Consider the following 22,350-nt stretch of genomic DNA (forward strand, 5'->3'; position numbering starts at 1 on the left):
AACCAAAATAATTAGGGGGCTGGAGCATATGACTTATGAAGAAAGGTTGAGGGAATTAGGACTGTTTAGTCTGCACAAGAGAAGACAGAGAGGACTTGATAACAGCTTTCAACTTACTGAAGAGAGGCTGTTCACAGTGGTCACAGATGGCAGAACATGGAACAATGGTCTCAAGTTGCGGTTGGGAAGGTCCAGGTTGAACATGAGGAAAAATTTTCACTAGGAGCGTGGTGAAGCATTAGAATGTTCTACCCAAGGAAGTAGTGGAGCATCCATCCCTGGAGGCATTTAAGTCTCGCCTTGACAAAGACCTGGCGGGGCTGATCTGGTGTGTTTGGTCCTGCTTAGAGCAGGCGGATGGACTCTGACTTTTTTAGGTCTCTTCCAGGTCTATTGTTCTATGACTATGACAATGAAACTCCCATAGACTTCCACAAGGTCAAGTTAAGTTTTCACCCTTAGAGAGAGATTCTGGCCCCCATTACAGCTCTGTAGAGCAGCTGGGGAGACAGTTTAATCAGCTACCTGAGGATTCCTTCCTTGGAAGGTAAATCCCTGGGTGACAACACCTCTACACTGGTTCTGTCCATGGGCAGCCAGGCAAAAAAGTTAGAGTAGCTTTGGTACAGGCATGAAACAAGTCCCAGAGCTGGGAAAGCTGGCTGTGTCCGGCTACCTCCTCCATCTCAATGCTGCTCAGTTGCATCAGCCATCTGGTTGGTGGATTCTAAACGTTGGCAAGGTACCCTCCACTCTGAAGTCCAAGAGAGCCAAGATGCCCTTTAGAGGAGTCCACACTGAGTGAGATCCTACTCCTTCAGGCTCTCCACAGAGCACAGATTCCAAGGATGTAAGAGGTGGACACTAATACATTCCCTAGAAGCTTCTGTGAAAGTAAGCTGTGAGACTCCCCGGGTACCCTAAAGCAGTCCAGCTTTAACCACCAGGCCAACTTCTCTTGCAGTCTCTCTCACTAACTCTTGCTGGATCACAATATTGTGACTATCAGACTGACCAAAAACACATCTGTGGGATGGGTTCTTTATACCTTTCAAACCCAGGCTCCACTGCATTACCTAATATCATGAAAAGAGCAACAAGAATGATTAAAGGTCTAGAGAATGTGACCTATGAAGAAAGGCTGAAAGAATTGGGCTTGTTTCGTTTGGAAAAGAGAAGATTGAGGGGAGACATAATAGCGGTTTTCAGGTAACTAAAAGGGTGTCATAAGGAGGAGGGAGAAAACTTGTTCTTGTTGGCCTCTGAGGATAGAGCAAGAGGCAACGGGCTTAAACTGCAGCAAGGGAGGTTTAGGTTGGATATTAGGAAAAAGTTCCTAACTGTCAGGGTGGTCAAACAGTGGAATAAATTGCCAAGGGAGGTTGAAGAATCTCCATCACTGTAGATATTTAAGAACAGGTTAGGTACATGTCTATCAGGGATGGTTTAGACAGTACTTGGTCCTGCCATTGGGGTAGGGGGTTGGACTCTATGACCTCTCAGGGTGCCTTCCAGTCCTAGTGTTCTATGAGTGAAAGCCGTACCTTTCACAATGTTGGTGTAATGCAGCCAAGAAAGCCCTATTAAAAAGGAGAAAAAAAGAGGGGGCTTTCTAATCCTTGTTCTCCTGCGCTATTTTGAACAGGATGAGCATGAAAGTGTGGGCTTGCACATATGAAAGCCAGACAGAAAATAGGGTTGATGCTTCATACTAAAACAGGTTCAAAAATAATACTCTTACTGCTATTTATAGTGAAGCTGACTCCTTCACTGGAAAGCCCAAAGTGGTGCTCCCTGTAAGCTGCGCGCTTATGTGGCTAATCAGAAGAAATTCAAATACTACCCATCTGCTTAGCAGACCACTCACAGTGAGGTTGTTTCTGTCTGCTGGCGGTACACATTTACCCAAGCCTCAATGCACAAAAAGTTATTCCGTGCATAGGTGGGAAAAAATGAGAGAACGCATTGGCCCATAGCATTATCAATATGCTAACATTTATCCAGGAAGGAGCAACAAACAGTGGCTACTGTCCTTTTCATTTTTGGCTTCAGTATTTGGAAACATTTTGCAATGTTTCCCTTAAAGTAAACGATTCAATCCATAAACAGGAAAGCAAAGATCAAACTATACTGTGGGCCTGCCCTCTTAGCCTCAGGTATTCCAGTCTGATCACTCCCACTTTGATTGGAAGTTACATTCACAGAGTATTCTGAAACACACAAGGACCATTGTGGGACCAAAAAAAGTTTATTTTCAAAAATACTGCAACCAGCTTCCTGGAGGCAGGAAACTTGCATGACAGGAGTCTCAGGACGCGTTATTGCCAGTCTTTTTTCATACCCACAACAGTATTAAATCTTTACGTCAGAAGAAAAACAGCAGTCGGCAGGCGAGAGAGTTTGAACTTGAAGGGACCCCACTGGATTTGGGCATCCAAGTCCTAATGACTAGCAAGCCTGCTTCCCTCATGCTCCTGTGACAATCTCACCCTGAATGCTTTGGAAACATGGCAGCCTATTTAAACTGGATGTGGGCAGAGCACAAGGTCTGCCTCCTTGTGAGCAGAAAGAGCCACAGGGATCTACAATTCGAGTTTGTTCCAGGGAATTAAGAATAAAGGAGAAAAAACTGCAGTGACAAGGTGCTGGTCCCAGGGAGGCATCTAAAGCAGAGAGTAGGACAATGCCCACCACTCTGAGAAAGAGCCAGCAGACACCGGGGGAACTCCTTCCGGGTCCTTCTTTATGCAAGCAGCTGGGCAAAGGTCCCACAATCAGACTGCCAGCTCTGGAGACAGAAGCCCTCTATTTGTCTACACTGCCTGGACTTTATGCCTCACCTGACCAGAAGGGGATTACCTCACTGGCTGGAGGCACAGTTTGGTCTCCACATCCCCTCCGGTCTTGGAAACCTCCTCAGTGAAGCGAGCCAGCTGCGGGGCCTGTGGCAGGAAGACTTTGATACGGACACTTCTGACACCATGAGACCACACCTATCATACAGCTATGAATGGCCCTACCCATGCTCCACCCCATGGCAGGCCCTGTGTGTAGAAGACTGCTCTTAGCTGAGGCTGGTAGCTGGAGGGAGTCCGGTGAGGGAAGGAATGGCCAAAAGAGGAAGGTATGGCTTGGGGCCAGGTCCGGCGCTCTAGCCTGCACTTCCTGAGCCCTCAATGCTCTGGGGCTGGGAAATCTGGGGCCATGCAGCAGCGGGAAGAGGGCTAGGGCCATGCTGCCTGGCAACCTAGCACTCGGAGGGGTAGGGGGTGTAGACACACTAGCCTTGAGCAGGGGCCAGCCAGCAGCCACAATGGGGAGGCTGGGAATGAAGGACAGGGAGCAGTGGCTACAATAGGAGCTGGGTGGACTCTGGTGAGCACAAAAGGGCCAGGGCCTTGGGAAGCAGGAGTGGGGGCCAGAGAGCTGGCCTCTCCAAGCCAGCTGTTCACCCACCACCCATGGGCACATACAGGTTTAGCAGGCTAGTATGGTCTCCAAAAAGCTGCTCTCTTAGGACTTCTCTTTTCCCTCCACCCTGTAAGCAATTCTCCTGTGGGAGTGAGCGGAACACCCGGCATTAAACAGTAACAAGTGGTCTTTCCATCGCTCAGGTTCGCTTTCAATTCCCCTTCTTTGCCAGGCTTCCAATGCATTTCGTTTCTTTAGGGTCTGTCTAAGCTCCATATTGAAATAACGCCAGGGTTGATCCCCATTAGGTCAAAAAGTAGGCTTCAAGTCCTCCTAGCAAGGGCAGAGTCACAGCTCCAGGAGTCTAGCTATTGAATTCCAGGTCTGATTATTAAGCCTCCACTTAGATTAAAGAGGCCAGGGAGATGTAAAACAGATACAGAGCGTTTAGCTGCCACATTTCCAAACCCACCTAGTTCCAACAACAACCACCCGCTTGTCTAAACGGAACGTCAGGGTAGCACAATGCTCTCTCCAGTGTTAATACAGCAAACACAAAATGCTGTATTAGGGCATTATTTACAGTGTCCCAGTCTTGTAAGTGCTTCAGTCATTTTGTTTGATGAACCTCTACCCTCGGAGCTTGGCAGCATGTGTGTGTTCTCTGAAGCATTTATTTGGTTGGCCCTCTGGATGGAAAAAGCCAGTATCAGTCTAACGATCAGCAGCATTTTCAAGAGTGATTGCTACAGGGGAGAGAAATTTATACACGCTGTAGCATTGCTGCTTCAGGAATGCAGCCTAAAACCTCTCAGTAAACATCTCGAAGAAAGCAATTATCTTCATCGAGCTATGAATCGCTGCAGCTTGTCAAAACACTTGCCCTTCCTAATCACAGCAATCCGCCAGTTCTTTAATTATTTAGCGACACGAAGGATGCAAAGGTAATCAGAGCAGGCAAACATGGTAGCTGGGGTTTGGAGAGCCTGGGTAAATGTGCTTCAGGTATAAAACACAACATGAGAGACATTTTATAAAAATGTCTTTTGGTTCTTTCCTGCCTTCTGTTTATCAAGTTCATGGTTTAGCCTGGTGCACCCTAAACTTTTTCTGTTACAGCCCCCTTTACCCATCCTGGGGGCAGATAGGTTCCATTAACTCCTTCTTGTTCGGTGGAACCAGGGTTAGACACTGCAGGTAGCAGCCGAGCTGGGAACAGGGCCAGCCGCTGAGAGTAAAAGTCCCAGTGTGGCCAGGAGCCAAGAGCAAAGGTCAGTCAGGGAACAGGACTTGGGCCAGGAGCCAAGGCTGGGACCATGAGCAGACCCCACAGTGACCCCAGTCCTGCTGCCAGCCTGTCCTTTGCTAGGGCTATGGCTGGGAATGGGGCCAGGAGCAAGATCGCAGCTGGATCCCATGCAGGGGGCAGAGTCGTGATGAATGAGGTTCCCACCCGACCTCCTGTAAGGCTGGCTAAGGCCAAGCCCCCCTCACACACACAGAAACTTTTGGGGGGTCTCTCCCCCAAGGTGGGATCATGGGTTTATCCCACATGTGCTCTCAAGGGAGTAAGAGCATATATGGGCTTTTGGCAAGTGTGGGGTTGTTACCCTCCCTCCCATGCAGGTGTGTTGGAAATAAGCAGGCAGCGGCAAGGCATTAACAAAACACCTCCCCATCACCCTGCCAAGTGGCACACCAGAACCACTGAGCCAGCACCGCCAGGGTAGTAACCGGATACTGGCATAGGCTGGCTGACTGCTCTCACCGGCTGTGTCTACACGTGCCCCAAACTTCGAAATGGCCATGCAAATGGCCATTTCGAAGTTTACTAATGAAGTGCTGAAATGCATATTCAGCGCTTCATTAGCATGCGGGCGGCAGCGGCGCTTCGAAATTGACGAGCCTTGCCGCCGCGCGGCGCGTCCAGACGGGGCTCCTTTTCGAAAGGACGCCACCTTCTTCGAAGTCCCCTTATTCCCATGAGCTCACGGGAATAAGGGGACTTCGAAGTAGGTGGCGTGCTTTCGAAAAGGAGCCCCGTCTGGACGCGCCGCGCGGCGGCAAGGCTCGTCAATTTCGAAGCGCCGCTGCCGCCCGCATGCTAATGAAGCGCTGAATATGCATTTCAGCGCTTCATTAGTAAACTTCGAAATGGCCATTTGCATGGCCATTTCGAAGTTTGGGGCACGTGTAGACACAGCCACCGGGGGCTATCCCTCACCAAGAAGGATTTGGAGACACTGAGGCCTAACAAGTAGAGCCACCCAGCTACTTGGCTCAGGGGTGTGAACAATTCACAGCCACAGGCCACCCGCCAGTCTACCCCGCCGTGCAGTCACAGCTAGACTGATGAAAGAATGAGTCTGTCCTCCTCACACCTGCTCCTTGCGGAGGCGAATTCCCGGCAGTGACAGGAAAACACACTCCCCTCCGCCAACGCAGAAAGCACCTGTGCCACTGGTACAACAGAGGCACTGCTACAGCCGTGTGCTGCCGTCAGGGCCATCACATGGACATGGCCACAGTCGCTTTCCTCCCTCCATGCACAGAGGACAGGGAAGGGAGGAAGAGGAATATACACCCTTCAGATTTCATCAGCAACCACTGAATTCAGCACCAAGCCAGAACATCAAGGCCAAACTTGAAGATATTTTGACTCCAAAAGGAGCCACATATTATAGCGGATTTTATTACCCTGAATCAGGATCTTCCTTTCCTTAGCCCACTGAAGCCAGAGAAATTCTTCCCATAGGGTCAGGACCCTGGATGGTTCACATCTCTCATATTTCACCAAGTGCTCTCCGTTACGCTGGTGCAAAGCCTATGTAACACCATGAAACCCACTTATTGGCACCAATGGTTCTCACCAGTGTCTGGGGCCCCCTGGCAGGCCACAGGCAGGTTTCAGGGCGTCCACCAAGCAGGGCCAGCTAGACAGTTGCTGGGGCCCAGGGCAGAAAGCTGAAGCCATACCCGATAGGACTGAAGCCTGGGCCTCGAGCTCTGCCACCCAAAGCCAAAAGCCAAAGCTTGGAGACTTTGCTTCACCAGGACCTGGTGGGCATGTGGCCCCCTGTGCCATGGGGACATGCCTGGGGCCCCATGCCAGACAATTGCCCTGCTTCCTATCCCCTAACACTGGCCCTGGCTTTTGCATACAGAAAAACAGGAGGGCTGGGGGTGGGGGGGCAGAGGAGAGGGGTATGAGGGACGCAAAAATAAAAAGCTTGAGAACTGGAGCACCCCCAGGATTGGCACCACGGTTGCTGAGATCTGGTCCTCTTTGTCAGACTACTGTGGCACAGCAAGACGCTGTAATCGTTCTCAAATTACACAAGCAAGAGGCTTAAACAGCAAAGCGAAAGTTGCTATAACTCTTCACTGAGATACAGTTTGCTGGTCTATTGCTGCATTTTAAGAGTATTGATCCCAAGAGCCTGACGCACTGCGCATGGATGCCAGCAGCAGGTTTCTCTTCTTTTCAGCAGGCATTCAGTCAGGCCCTCCGCAGCAGTGGTGGGCAGCCTGCAGCCCACACATGGCCCCTTGGGGTGCTGTGTGTGGCCTGCGAACATTTGTCTACTGTTGTTCATGTGCAGGGTTGCCAGATTCCGCTGGTTTCCCTCCATGTTAAATGGAGACACGCATACAGCAAAAGGCAGGTGAAGCGAGGTGCAGGCCGATTAAACTGCCGCAGCACTTTGGTTGCAGAAGGAGCCCAGAGCCCTCAGTCAATCAACACACCCCACAAATACTAAGTGCACAAACGCCATTAGCAAAAAGTACCCTATCCCAGGAGACCATCTTGGTTCCAACAATCTTCCAGCCCACTGAGATTGAGGGCCACTCATGAGGCCCACTCACTAGCCCAGATTGCCCCTCACTGCTCCATACCAAAATGTGATTGCGTCATATTACAGGCTTGTGTATTAGTTCCTTACAGTGAAACATATCAGAGCAAGTCCTATTACAATAGAACTCCACCCCAGCAATCTTTGACAAGAAAGAGCTCTTTTCCTAAAATAACCAAGGCATCGATTAGCGTCACCTACACAAGACAGGCTTTGAGTTCCAGCAAACACTTTTGTTCAAATTAGTAATTTCTGCAAGGTAAAAATGCAACGTTCTGGTTTTGTTTCCAAGCACCTTGTATGAAATGGAAATATTTTTGGATTCCAACTAGCGAGAAATGTCTGAATTCACCCAGTAATATCTACTGCAATGTGCAATCGTGAGAGCAGTACAACGAGAAACTGACTTGTGACTCGCTGACGTTCGCAGGTTTCATTTCAGTGTGCACGGATCACACAGCTGCTGCTGCCTTTTTACTATTGCACTCCAGTACTAAATAGGAAGAAGGGACACAAGTTGCCAGTGCCTGTATGTCTTCATCCTTCTGTTACTGTGAGAGGGTTAAAGTATTATTAAAACAGAGGTCACTTGTCTAATTAGTTGCATAGTAACCCCCCACCTCGCGTGAGAATTATGTTCCAGGGGACCAGGCGTCATTCCCATTTCACGCAACTCAAGGTGGGAGTGGTGCTAACATCTCCACCCCCAGGGAGCCACTGGGTGGTGGCTGAGCTGCAGCACTCCTCACGCCCCGCTCAGCCCCAGCCCAACCCACTGGGCCAGTCCCAGCTCCAGGAGGCTGTGGCAGCCCAGGTGCCCCTGAGGCTCTCGCACATGGCCACCCCCTCCCGTCCCCTGCTGTGAGCGACCCCGGTGCTTTCACCACATGCAGCACTGTGGCTGCTTTGCTCTTGCCAGCTGCCGCAGACTCAGCCATTACAGGCTCCGTGGGGAGGCAGGGGCCAGGCAGCTGGGGAGCAGTAGGGGCACCATAGCCACTGGGTGCTGAGAAGATGGTGGCTGGAGCAGGAGGTGGCCCCACTCCTCCCCTAACCTGCCCGCCATAGCAGGAGGCAGCCCGGCCCGCACCCACCTGTCTGCACAGGGAGCCGGAGCAAGCAGGAGGGCCATGAGCCCCCTCCAGCATTTGGCTGTGTGCCCTGCCTGCCGAGCCTGCCCTGCCCGCCCTGCCCAACCCTGGCAGTGCAGCCCGGGGACATCTGTGAGGCAGGAGCTGCCTCCGAGGAGCCACTGAGCTAGCCGGTAGCATCATGCTGGTGGGTGAGTCCCACAGGGATAAGCGGCAAGGCAGGGCACAGGGAAGCAAGGTCCCCCCTCAACTCGTCTCACATTAAAATAAAACACACACATAACTCAAGTTGGGGGTGGGGAGATCTACTATACTGTGCGTTCCAATTAAACTTGGATGGAAATAGCAGCATCCTTTTGCTTCCACTAACATGTAATGCTCTGAATCTACCCCTTAGCAGTAGAGATCTATAGATATTAGTCCAGATTATTTTATTGCTAGGAGCCTTGCAGGTAAACTTAGGTATGGGGAAGAGAAGGAAGTACTTCAGTACCTGGATGGCATCAAAAGTCAACTGCTAATACTTACTTATTATCAGGATGCCCAAATCACAAGTGGAAGTCTTAGTCTGAACAGCATGTATCAAAAATCTCCATCCAATGAAGCGGGCTTTTCCCACGAGAGCTCATGAGCTAATAAAAGGTATTAGTCTCTAAGGCAACACAGGACTGCTTGTTATTTATCAAAATTAAAAACTTAACCAAGATGTAACAGCTTTTTGGATCATAGCTGTTACTGTGAGAGGGTTAAAGTATTTATTAAAACAGATTTGCTATAGAAATCAGTTACACAAATGTATTCACAACTTGATTTAATCCTTCGGTTTCCTTCATTTTCACACACAGAGGGCGATTTTTTGTTTTTGAAACCAGAGTTCCCATCCCTAGTGGCCTCTCACATCAAACATATGAGTAAGCTCTTCTTTGCTACTTCAATTGTACAGAAGAAAAACAAATGGGCAAAGGAATCCTATCCAATACAAGGGGATAAAAGATGTGAAATGCATAACAAACCTATCTGGCTTGATCTGTAAGAAGGAAAGAATCACTGAAAGACCTGGGGCTTGTCATGATTATATGTGGTCTTTGACTACTCTCATTCTCGCAGGTGTTCATATAACTTGCACTCACTTCAGTTAATGTCTGTTCAATAGTGTCCTTCAGACATTTCATGGAGATGAACTTTTATCCTAGCTAACCCATACTGTAAAGCCCGGAGCCGCACAAATAATTGCAGATTACTTCTTGTTTCACAGCAGGTGAGGGGAAAAAACTCCATAGAAATTATAGGTCGAAGATTTCACTTGGGTAGAACTTCTAACAAAATTTGGAACAGCAGAACAAGAGACTCAATCTCTCTTAAAAAGCAAGTAGAAAGATTCTTTATGACACACATCATTCAGCTTGCTCTGGGCCCGTTTTTGTGACCTACTCTCACACGGAACCAGAGGACTGGATTAAGAAGACAGAGGTGTTATTGCTCAGCGCTGAACCAAGGGGTCTGAATTGCTGCACAAAATGTCTCTATGCCATCTAGTTTTACTGGCTTCTCATTGCCCACTCGAGCTGTATTCCATTTTTTTTTTTTATTGCTGATTCGGAAACCATTTTCTTCTAATGCAGCCCTCTGTCCTTCTAGATCAATTTTTTCCACTTTGTATGTCATTTTATGCTGCTACACACTGTTAACAGCAAAAAGCATGTTCCATGGAGCTTTGCCTTTAATCCTGTCTCAATGTGTTCATCACAAGTACAAATAGGTTTAAAACCGACTTTTGATGAAGGCTTACCCGTGCAAGTCTCACTGTACCTGTGACTAGTTCTCACTGCTGTTTTGCTACCTTCCTACTTGTCCATAACAGTCTGGACAAGTCTCCAGAAGACTAACCTCAGACACCATCACTTCAATTCTCTAGAAACCCCGGCATAGGCCTTCTCTAAGTCCACAGACACAAAATGCAGTGAGACACATTTCACCCATACTTCTGCAATATTCAGGCTGCAAATGGTGCATCCACAGCTGAGCCTCCTGGCATATTGCTTGTTGATTACTTATGTTCCAGTTCTTCTCTTGGTAATTCTTTCCAACCATGTCATTGTGTGACACATTAACTAGGTGGAGCAGTAGTTACTTTCTATATCTTGTAGATCTCCTTTAGGCTTAGAGAGACACCAAGGTGTCTTCCTCCACACAGGCACATTTGCCATTCAGAAGATTACAGTGCATAAAAGAAGTTCATCATGATCTCTTCTTTATGACTGAACTTAATTATTCATCTGGTACATGATCCAGTCCCAATGCCTTCCCACCTTTCCTTCTCTTTAGTGCTGAGTCTCCATTCTGGTGATGGGTCTTGTGGGGTTTTTACCTGTGCATAGGTCCTTCAGTTTCCTCATTCTCTTTATGGGGCAGTTTCTTATAAAATTGCTGCTATCTCAATTTTGCTGCCTTCACCCAGAACTCTATTTTCATCTTTGATCCACATCATCGCCTGATCCTAATTATCCCTATATTCCTTATTCCTTCTGTTGTAAGCAGTCCTCTATATATAGGGTTTTAAAAGTGCTTGACCCTTGAGTTTCACAAGGGCCTTTTGCCTTTTTGTTTTTGCTAGTTTGCATTCCTTCGAATTTTACACTCTTTACTTTCTGCAGTTATGCAAATCTTTTCTTCTACTTTGCTTCCTGCACATTGGTAGACCTGTCTTCTTGCCATGAAACTGTTTGAGCACAGACAGCTTTTGCACTTTCTATACCACATTCCAATATTTTCTCCCAACCCTCACTGGTGTTAGTCAGCTGGTCATTGTCCAACCACCATAGAACCTCAGCCATAAATCTCAGATTAACTTCCCTCTCCACGAGCCACCACAATTTTATCCTTTGTTCCACAGCTTGTCTTTTGTTGCCCACCAACCTTTTCACCTAGGAATTTGTTACAAACTCTGTGTTGCTCTGCAGTCTGGTCTCCCAGAATCACTTTGCGATGTCTCAATTTTTTTAGATCACTGCCTGTCAGGAAGGCAGCCGCCTGGGACCCACTCTTACAGGTAACTAAGTGCTCCACTCTCTATGAGTTATGTATTAGCCACAGTCAAGCTATGGGCTCTGACTAATGAAGATACCCTCCACAGCTTCATTTCTGGCTCCAAAACCTCATTCTCCAGCAAAGTGGCTCTAGTCCTCTCTGTGTTCCACCAAACGTCCACTGTTCTACGCCAATAATCAAGCACTCACATGGTCACACTACCCTTGTCACTTGGTCCAGAGCTATCTGGAGTTTCTCCTTCTCTCTGTAGTACAGCCAACCATAGTTACATACAACATTAAATATTTGGTCTCTGCTCCGTGTTATTCAATTTTTTTCTGCACTCATGTCCCCTTTGGAGATTCATGACCTTACCCTCGAATATTTCTGCTCCAACTACTCCTGCTCCATTCCTCTTTGCTAATAAGCCACGATGCATCACCGTGTAGCCCTCCACCTCCTTCTATTTTACCATTTAAATCCTGAGCGATATTTAAATAACCTTCAGACGAATCATTGACCCAACCTTTGTCTGCTCTGCAATAGTCACACAGACACGGGTGGAGTTCTGCTGCCATCTGCTGTTTGCACAGCTAGGTGCAAACAAGCAGTTCCACACAGAATACACTGACCGAGTGTGCAGAGGCACTTCGGTTGTGCCACTTTGGGGCTAGAGTGTATTTAGCCCTGTGTGGGTGTGAAACAAGAGTAACCTTCCACCCCACCTTGTGCCTCTTCTTGGGGTTAAAGCACAGCCTTCACTCCTGGGAGCCCTGTGGCCTTGCCCTTTGCAAAATGTGGCAAAGCACCACAATGACTGAGCATCTCAACAGGGGATACAGAGCAAGGATGGGACCTTCCCGCTGCCAGGGAAGCTGAACCAGAGATGGGTAAGGAGCAGACTATGCCTAGTTCAAGTGCACAGCAGATCCCACCACCATAGGCGCTTTCCCAGAATGCCGCCATCTCCCAGGGCAGCTCATCCAACACTTCCTTCCCACTGGCATTGTAGTCAGCACGAGTATGTCTTATTAGCGTGCCCCACAGTTCACCACTGGCTGAGCTCACGCGTGTGGGAGTTCAGTCTCTTTGGAAGGGTCCCATTATAATGTGTCTGTGGCCCCGCCATTGGTAAACTGCCCGGTAAAAGGTAACCGCATTGCGCATTAAGGTTCGACTGCTGCTGTTGGCCTTTAGAAGAGTACCCTGAAATGAAGAATTTAAATGAGCATATGCCTCCTTTGTGAAAATCTTCTAGCCTGAAATCCTGCTCATGAAATTAAGTAGTTTGACAAAATGGTCAATACAGTCTTCCCCCACCTTATGAGGTGAATTCGTTCCTGAAAAAACTCCTCTTAGGGCGAATTCTTGTAAGTCGAAAACGTAATTACCATTAATTTCAATGGAAGAAAATTTTATACGTTCCTGAGCCCCAAAATTTACACCTATTTATGCTAAACCACCACCAAATCCCATTCAAATGAACACAATTACTTCAATAGTTAACATTAGTTATCATAACACAAATTAAGGCATCTTCCATGCATTAGTTACTCTACAACACGTCTGTTTACCTGCAGAGACAGGGGAATGGAAATCGAAGAGCGCCTGGGAGGAGGGTGCAAAGCCAGGTAGCTGCCTGTGGCTGCAGAAGCAGGGCCGGTGCAAGGGGCCGGGCAGGGCAGAGCAGGGCACCGGGAGGCAGCCCGGCCTGAACGCAGCTTAGGTTAAGTGGGGGAGGGGCAGTGTCAGGGGCTGGCCACACAGGGAGCTAGGCAGGCACAGGAGGCCCCTAGTTGACAAGGGGCAATGCCTCGCTCGTACGGGGCGGAGAGGCCCCACCAGCAGTGGCCGAGGTGCCAAATGCAAAGGAATGCCACAGGCGGCCAGTGGCGCCCGAGACACAGCTGTGCAGGGCGGGCAGCAGCAGCCCCCTAGCCACCTGGGGAGTGAGCAGTAGGGGCAGGGCCTGGATGGGCTGTCTGCCCAGCAGCCATGTCTCACAGGAGCACCTGGGAGCCTGCGGCCACCAGCGCACCGCTGCTGCAGAGCCGAGGCAGAGACCTAGACCAGCCACAGGTAAGGCTGGGCTGGAGGCTCCGGGAAACCACCGCCAGGTGCTGCAGAGACACGCGCTGGGCGGGATGCAGCTGTGGGCAGCTATTGCCTGGAGCTGCAGCCTCTCCCCTACTGCAGGGTGTCTGCATCCTGCTGAGGCACACGAAATTGAAATCAGTCCTCAAATTTGAGGAAATGCCTCGTAAGATGAGGTAGGGGTTTTAAATCAAACTCCTCGTAAACTTGAATTCTCATAACCCGAATGGGTGTACCTCGGGGTATGACTGTACTTATCCCGCCAGAAGCTGAATTTGAGGTAACTAAAAAATACTTTGGAATGTAAGAACAGCCGCACTGGGTCAAGCCAATGGTCCATCTAGCTCAGTAGCCTGTCTTCCAACAGAGCCCAATGCCAGATGCCCCAGAGGGAGTGAACAGGACAGGTAATCACCAAAGCAATCCCTCTCCTGACATCCATTTCCAGCCTCTAACAGAGGCTAAGGACACCATCCCTACCCATGCTGGTTAATATCCATTGATGGACCTAACCTCCATGAATTTATCTGGGGTTTTGTTTTGTTTTGTTTTTTTTTGGGGGGGGGGGGGCAGACCCCTTTAAAGTTTTGTTCTTCACAACCTCCTCTGGCAAAGAGTCCCATTGGCCTACTATGTGCTACATGAAGAAAAACTTCCTTTTATAAGTTTTAAACCTGCTGCCTATTAATTTCATTTGGTGACCCCTTGGTCTGTTATGGGAACAACTTTTTCCACACGTCATGATTTATAGGCCTCTACCATATCACCTCCCCGCACAGCATCTCCTTTTTTCTAAGCTGAAAAGGCCCAATCTTTAATCTTTCTTCATATGGCCCCCGCTCTAAACCCCTAATCATTTTTGTCGCCCTTCTTCTGAACTTTTTCCAATGGACAGTGTATTAATGGAAAAGGAAGGTAAGATTGTATCAGAACGAAGAACTCTGCCCAACAAAATTGGTACACAGCTTTCTATGAAACAGTCTCAAAGCCAATTCCTGTTCTTATAAGCCATTTGTGCACTTTAGTTGCATCAGCATTCTCTGAAAAGCATGGCAAGAACCTTGAAATAGACTTTTGCAACTCTTCTACTCTATCATGGCTATCAGACACACGTTAATACAACATTTGTTCGTATGAGGCTAACCCACAGGGCCACATTCTGGCTGGAGTTCCACCCAAGCTTAACATATAATTGCGTATCATTAACGGACACACAGTTTTCAAGCATGACAAGTGATTTCAGGAGCCTAACTTGATATCTTAAGGGGCTGGGTTTTCCGTAAGTGCTGCCCACCTTTGGAGAAATCAGGCTCCTTTCAAGGTATCCAAAGCCAGTCACCTTTTTAAAACCTCGGCTAATAATGGTCTCCAGTGTCAAACTGGTCCTACTGTATGGAGCAGAAAACTTGGAAAACAAAGACGACTGTCCAAAAAAATCCAGACGTTTATCAATAACTGTGTCCATAAAATCCTCTAGATCCACCGGCCATACACAATTAACAACCAAGACCTGTGGTGACTGACTCACCAACTTCCTGCCGAAGAAGAAATCAGGAAGAGATGATGGCCATAGATTGGACATGCCCTCAAAAAAACCAACCACCAACACCACAAATCAAGCCTTAAGTTGGAACCCACAAGATATAAGGAAAAGAGGGCGCCCAAGAAATGCCTGGCCCAGAGACCTGAAGGCAGATGCTAAAAAGACAGGATGCACTGGAAAAGACTGCCCAAGACAGGAGATGCTGGTGCATGGTCATCAATGGCCTGTGCTCCAAGATGGAGTGGAAGAGGCTTACTACTTCCACTAATGGTCCATTGTGCCTGTTATTATTCACATCTAAAAGCAGATTTGCAGACACTGAGATCAGTTACATCACTGCTATTCATTCCTATTCAGGGGCGGTTCCTCTTTTATGTCCAGGTTGGTCATGTCCCAGCATACGGTGTCTAGTAATTGGTCTGCCCTAGCTCTGACTGACCTTTGTTTGCATTATTTTCTTTGGCATATCCTCTGCTGCGTGTCCACCATTTCTGTTGCAGTCTCTCCCGTACTCTGGATTTCTCTTTCTACTCTACTTTAAACTTGTTCACGTCTCTTAAAATCATTCTACTTTACATCTGGTATTTTTCAGAGAACTCTCATATCTACTGCCTCCAGCCTTCACATAGGGTTAGTTGGTGGTCAGGTGCACTATTAGGACACTGGTTTAATGTAGTGTTTCTTAAACTTTTGGCAACTACATTTTTTTTTTTGTGGGACACCTCTGAAAGTTTTCTTCAAAAAATTGTCAGAACAAAAACAAAATCAAAGAGCAACATGTACAGCAATAACAAAATGAAGTAATTTGCTCGGGAACCATTGCAATGAAGAAGTAATATTGTATCTGGTGTGAATAATTAATTATATTATAATAATTAATCTATACCATCTGTGTATTTTTCCAAATGCTCATGGTACACCTGCGAATTGTTAACAGAACACCAATGTTCTGCGGAACACAGCTAAAGAAACACTGGTTTAAACTCATTTTCTCTTGACCAAACAATGTTTATCAGTCTACGATTTCATCAATTTCCGTGCATTTCCTTTTGTTCTCACTGTGAAGGGGCACTTGCCCCACACTGGGCTCTTCGAGTTAACAGATCTTTAGGAAGGCTGCACAGGAAGCAGCCAATCACAGAAGGGCTTATTAGGAGCAACCAATCAGGGTCAGGTAGACCTCTATAAGAAGAGCAACAGAGCAGAGCTGCTTGGAGTCACTCCCTGGGGCTTGAAGAGGCAGCAGGACTGACATCCTGGGCAATTACCTGGGGTGCCTGGCATAGGGTGGCAGCAGGTGTCGGGCCACCCCATGCCGACTATGGCAGCAGGAGCCACAGGAAGCAGATTAACACAGCAGCATGCTCTGCTCCACAGCCATCTCCCAGGCCAGCTAGATCCACTCCTTTCTGCTTTCTCGAAGGACTGAGCTGGGAGACTGGCAATGGAACAGAGCAAGGGCCTGGGTCCTTCTGCTTCCTGAGGCTCCTGCCATGACGGTGAGTGGGTGGGGCAGAGGCTGACCCCTGCTGCCACCTCCCACCAGGCCTCCCAGCAATCCCTCAGCACTTTTTTGCACCACAGTTTGGGGAGAGAGACAAAGATTTCCTTCTCCCTCTCCCTGTCCCCCGCCCCAGTCACACCCATGAAAGTGTGGCTGGAAGAGCCCCACTATGAAGATTAGCTTGTAACTCCCGGGGTTCTGATCTGGACAGGAAGAGCCTCATTCACCCTCAGCATTATTTAGACGATAATTCAAAATTTAGTTAGTTATTCTGACACCCTCTGCCTGGAGCACGTTCTCTGCCCCTAGTCAAAGGGCTTCTCCTGTCAGATTCAGTTTCCTCCTCATTATTCAGTTGGTGGGTGAAATTTTATTAAACTGCATAAACAAAACAGACCTCCCTGAATCCAGAGAGAAAAGTGGGCAGAATATTTTTGGCAACACCCAGCAGCTTTGTTTTTGGCTGTCCTCCCCAATTGGGGTGTTGGAGTCAGTGATCTTGAAAGCCAGAGGTGCTTTAGTACCCACCAGCATAGCACACGCAGCTGTTTGGATGGTATTCTGAACATTCAGAAGCTGCAGGAGCTAAAAACAGAAGTCAGGGGTGGTCGGAGTCTGAGGACATTTGATCTGACTTAAATCAGATGTCAGTCAGAACACATGCAGTAACACATCCAAAGGAGAAAGTCTCATGTCTGAGCTGTCTTGTTCCTTCATTTTGCAGGCTGACTCTTTTCACCCAAGCCCACAGTAAAATGCCCAATACAGGAGGCACGGTTATGAAGTTGAGATGCCGCAGATCTTCACATGCACTTGGTATGTCACATGTGAAAGCAGCTTGCTTAGATGAAGGCTAAGAAGAAACACTTGGCTTTCAGGAATCTCTCAGAGATGGAGATTCTATGTATATATATACACACTTTTAAAAAAGACAACAACAACATGTAACCCACGTATAGTGGAGAGATTGCTTGAGGTATTATCAGCAAAGTTACATCAGGGATGAATTTGTTCCTTAACAATTTTTGTGGCAGGAGAGCCCATAGAAAATAAAGATTGAGGGGCATATGAACTTAGGTTGTTAAATAAACCAAAATATGGGCATCTCATATGAAGGCTGTGTAGCATGGTTTTTAAACACACCACACCACACCACACCACACATTTATTCTGCCTCTATGCTGGAAGTTACATTTTATATTATTTGGCTGCATACATTGAGGACAGTTTAGTAAGTGAAATAAAGTGATTCTCCAAGATTTCCTTTTACCTGAGCAGAAAACATTAGTCTTATCAGAGAAGCTAAACATTAGGAGCTAACACTGTGTGTTTTTGAGAAGTATGCAAACTTTGGCAGTGAAGCTCCCAGAATATAACCAGATACAAACCTATAATTAAGGCCCAGTTCTGCCCACATTCACAGATTTCAGTAGGACTTGAGGGTGCTCAATACATCACAAAATCAGCCTTTTAAAAGGTCAGTACCATGTGTGTAAATGCTGTTTTGAATTCATGCTGAAATTGGAACAGGACGCCATTGCTTTTCCACTCAAAAAACTAAATAAAATGGAATCATTTGCCCACGGAATCTGAGCACTGCTTTCTTCACTCCTAGCGCAGCATCGTTCAAATAGTTGTTCCAGGAGGACAGTGAGTACTGACACAGGATAAGTGCCCCATAGAGACTGGCCTGTCAGTAACCTGACATGATGTGGTGCTCTCAAAATCCCACTTCAAGTACTGGAGTCTTTGATTACCAACTCTGCTATGATGGTTGCATCACTTCAAACAGGATCAAAGGGCAGTCACATTCTATTTCATACCAGGCAATCTCTCTTGTTCCAAGACTGCATAATCAGCTGGCTGCAGGAGACCCTGGTACTGTGGAAGATGCTTGCCTAGAGGCGCTCAGCCTCCCGTAACATGCTGGGTAGCCACAGTATGGCATGATACGGGACAAGGGCAGGCTGAAAGCCTTGAATTAGATTCTCATCTAAAGAGAAAAATCTAGAGAAACAATCTGACAGGCAGAGCGAGGTGGGGGGACACCAGCAACAGTTGAAACCCCCTCCCACTTCCCTTTCAATGGAAAAATACATATTACAACGACAGAGGAGAGCCCTATTGGTGTGTGGCTTCACAACTAATACACAGTCCTGTGGCACCTTTCATGGTTAAGTCCCGCTTCCTCAGATTTGGAGTAAACAATTAGAATCCAGGGTTCATGTAGCAAGGAGAAGGGGCGAGGATTCTAATAGTCATGAAGGGGCAGGAGAGGGCAAGAGCCTTGTACAATGACTCAGGGCTATCTGGTTGTTAATCTGTGTGTGCTTCAGTGTCTTCTTCAGTAAAGCAAGGATGGCAGCACCTTCCTCACAGAGATTATGTCATAAGTGCTCCAAGATGTTTGGCCGGAAGTAGACAGAAGCGGGAAGCAATAAATAGAATAAAAGAAGAGCCAGGAAAGCAGCCACTGATTTATCGCATCCACCAAGGCCAAACCAAGCTCAGTTTCGCCCAAGTAATCACCCGCCATAGAGCTCCAACAGCTTAGGCAACGTATGCCAACAAGGAAGAATTTAACTCACTCTGAATGAGTGACTGGGCCTCCCAAAACAGAAAGGCAGTTGTTGCTGAGGGCATAGGGTCCATTAGGGACCAACGCAAAGATTTTGCCACTAGGTAACCAAGGGAAAAACATCAAATTCATCATTGTTCTTCTGAGGCACATCACGCAGTGTGTCCCTTGACATGGATATTCTGTACCACACTGCTCTGCCCACCAGGGTTGTTTGAACCTAACCATAAAACATGGTTCCTGCAGATTTTGACCAATTCAGACAGACTGAGAAATAACCACAATGGTAATCTTGCATTTCATTCCCCCCGCCCCCCCCCAAGTTTCAACCCTCATCACCAGCGCTCAGGAGATTCCTACTGGAAGAGACAAATGTAATGGATTCCCAAAGGCGCCACTGACAATATTTTGGCCTCCTGCTCTATGCCTCTTTTCTAGCCTTTCAGGTATTTTCTATCACATTCCTTATCTTCCAGCATAACCGAGTGTTCCAAAGGTGACCATCTATCCCAGTATTGGCCAGGACAGTCCTGTATTTAGGCTGCCAAAAAGGCATCCTGATTTTTTTTTAAAGGGACTTATTGTCCTGTATTTGCCCCCACCCCCAGCCCCAGGGAAGCAGAAGGAGTGTGAGCAGCTGCCACTTCCCCAGGGCTCCCAGGAAGGCTGACAACTGTGGCTTCCCTGAGGCTCCAGGGGGATCGCCAGGGGCTGCTGCTTCCCCAGGCCTCCCAGGGAGCACTGGCAGCTTCAGCCTCCTTTCTGGCTCCCTGGGGCTTGGAGGAGACACCCCTCTCCCCTATTTGGGACAGGGAGATATGGTCAACCTCTCCTGAAAGGACACTGAAGCTACCCCCATTTTAGCTACACGTATCCTCCTCTAGGTAACGAGGAGCAGATGGTTGGACCTTCCTTGAGTGTATGGTAGATTTGGATTAGAAACTGCATCTAACACAGTGGGTTAGGCTCTTGGTAGGCCATCAGAAACTGGACTTCCCCTGCCTCAGATTCCATATTGAGGGGAAGGATTGGTGTTTGCTTCCCATGTATTTTCTAGACCTTGTATTGTGACATACCTTGATTGGACTTGAGGCCATACAAGTTCACAGTCCCCCATAGGTAGCACACTAAGCACGTTACTCAGGACTGGAACACAGCCAACCATATTCAACACTTCTCAAATTAGCAACAGGTCATTCTGTACATCTTAGATTAGCATTAGCTTAAATTACAACAGGAAATATATTAGATATGTCGAAGCCTCTGAACTGAAACACTGCCTTGGAGCATATGAAGCAGCAACGTACTCATTTGCTGCCAGAAAGCATGGCGGTCAGATCATTCAATAAACTAGGACCTCATAAAATAAAAGAGGATTAACTCAGATAATGCACAACCTAAGGGGCTTTTCTTGGAATTCCATCTGGGTTCTATGAAAAGACATCCCTGATAATCTCTGGAGAACTTACAGCCCTGCCAAGCTTGGTATCAGCCACGAACTTTGCAAGTATACTTTCTCTGCCATCATTTAAATCATTATTTAAATCACCTCAAAAAAGATATATTGGCATTAGAAAAGGTTCAGAAAAGGGCGACTAAGATGATTAGGGGCTTGGAAAGGGTCCCATATGGGGAGAGGCTAGAGAGACTGGGACTTTTCAGTTTGGAAAAAAGGCGATTGAGGGGCGATATGATAGAGGTATATAAAATCATGAATGGTGTGGAGAAAGTGAATATAGAAAAAGTATTTACCTTTTCCCATAATACAAGAACTAGGGGACACCAAATGAAATTGATGGGTAGTAGGTTCAAAACTAATACACGGAAATTTTTCTTCACACAGCGCACAGTCAACCTGTGGAACTCCTTGCCCGAGGAGGCTGTGAAGGCCAGGACTCTATTAGGGTTTAAAAAAGAGCTTGATAAATTTTTGCAGGTTAGGTCCATAAATGGCTATTAGCCAGGGATAAAGTATGGTGCCCCAGCCTTCATAACAAGGGCAGGAGATGGATGGCAGGAGATAAATCACTTGATCATTGTCTTCTGTTCTCCTTCTCTGGGGCACCTGGCATTGGCCACCGTCGGCAGATGGGATGCTGGGCTGGATGGACCTTTGGTCTGACCCAGTATGGCCATTCTTATGTTCTTATGTTCTTATTGATGAAGATACTGAACTGAACCAGACCCAAAACTGATCCCTGGGGTAATTCTAGAGAGACAGTAGTAAGGAGTGCATGGTACCAGGCCAGCCAGCACAAAATCTGATCCTCTTAATGGCAAACAACTTGACTGCAAGTCAAATTATGACCTCCTTTACGGTGCAGGTGAACACACCCAGGCTCTTGAAGTGGCAGATTTCATTCAATTTGACGTTAAACCATTTTTAACATGTCAACTCCTCATTGTTGGGAAAGTTTCCTTTGTGCATCTCACTAGATCTGGCCAAGCATTTGAGCTATAATTTGAGGTGTCAGCAAAGCCAACTGACAAAACAGTTCGGAGCAGGGAAGGACTTCAGCCATGTGTAACCTTTGTGCCAGCTGTTTTTCCAGTCTGAGAAAGGTCAAAGCCGGTTGAAACAGTCTCTCTTTTCTTGCCATCCCTGCAAGCAGACATTCATGATAGAAACAAGAAACCAAGACGTGAGTAATAGTTTAGATTCCTGAGGCTGCATTTTCCAGCCACAGGACACAAGAAAATCCCATTGACTTGAACTATGGCTACTTGTATCCTGCAGGGGAAAAAGCAGCATTTCTCTGAGCTCTTCAGCCACAACAGAAGACTCGTGAAGCCAAAGTCATGCGGCAGCTCCTTAAAGGAAACAGGTGTAATGCCCTTAGACATTCCTGAGCCAGAGACAGTGGTGACAAATGGTGGTGAACGTTGCGCATGAATTGCAAAATTGGCTAGGAAGTCCTATTAGTAAAGCAGCGTAACTGCATTGATATTTAGGTGGCTGCAAAGTAAGTGCAACTTGCATGCTAATGCATATGGGAAAGGGTTTACTGAACAGGAGAACAATTTAGGGAAGAGCACGACACACACTTTAAGATAAAGCTATCAAACCTCAACAGCAGACTACTGCTCCAGCCGACAGGGGCACCCTCAGGGTTTGATTTAGCACGTTCCTACTATGCCCGCTGAATCAAACTCGGGAAGATTGACCAAAGCACCATTGATCTTCTGCTTACGGTATGTCTTCACTACCTGGAAGATCAGCCCAGTCAGGGTCGACCTTCCGGGGTTTG

At 47.4% G+C, this 22,350-nt stretch overlaps 1 protein-coding gene across 1 annotated transcript in view; it reads right to left on the minus strand.

Annotated features, from left to right (window-relative positions):
- KLHL3 (kelch like family member 3) overlaps positions 1 to 21,186 on the minus strand; it is a 207,913-nt gene extending 186,727 nt beyond the window's left edge. Inside the window, exon 1 of the mRNA XM_075010019.1 lies at positions 20,855 to 21,186. The gene's annotated coding sequence lies outside the window, so the exon portion shown is untranslated. The remainder of the gene's footprint in view (positions 1 to 20,854) is intronic.
- Positions 21,187 to 22,350: the final 1,164 nt, after the last annotated feature.

This window comes from Carettochelys insculpta, chromosome 15 (assembly GCF_033958435.1).
Source record: "Carettochelys insculpta isolate YL-2023 chromosome 15, ASM3395843v1, whole genome shotgun sequence".
NCBI classification, from domain to species: Eukaryota; Metazoa; Chordata; order Testudines; family Carettochelyidae; genus Carettochelys; species Carettochelys insculpta.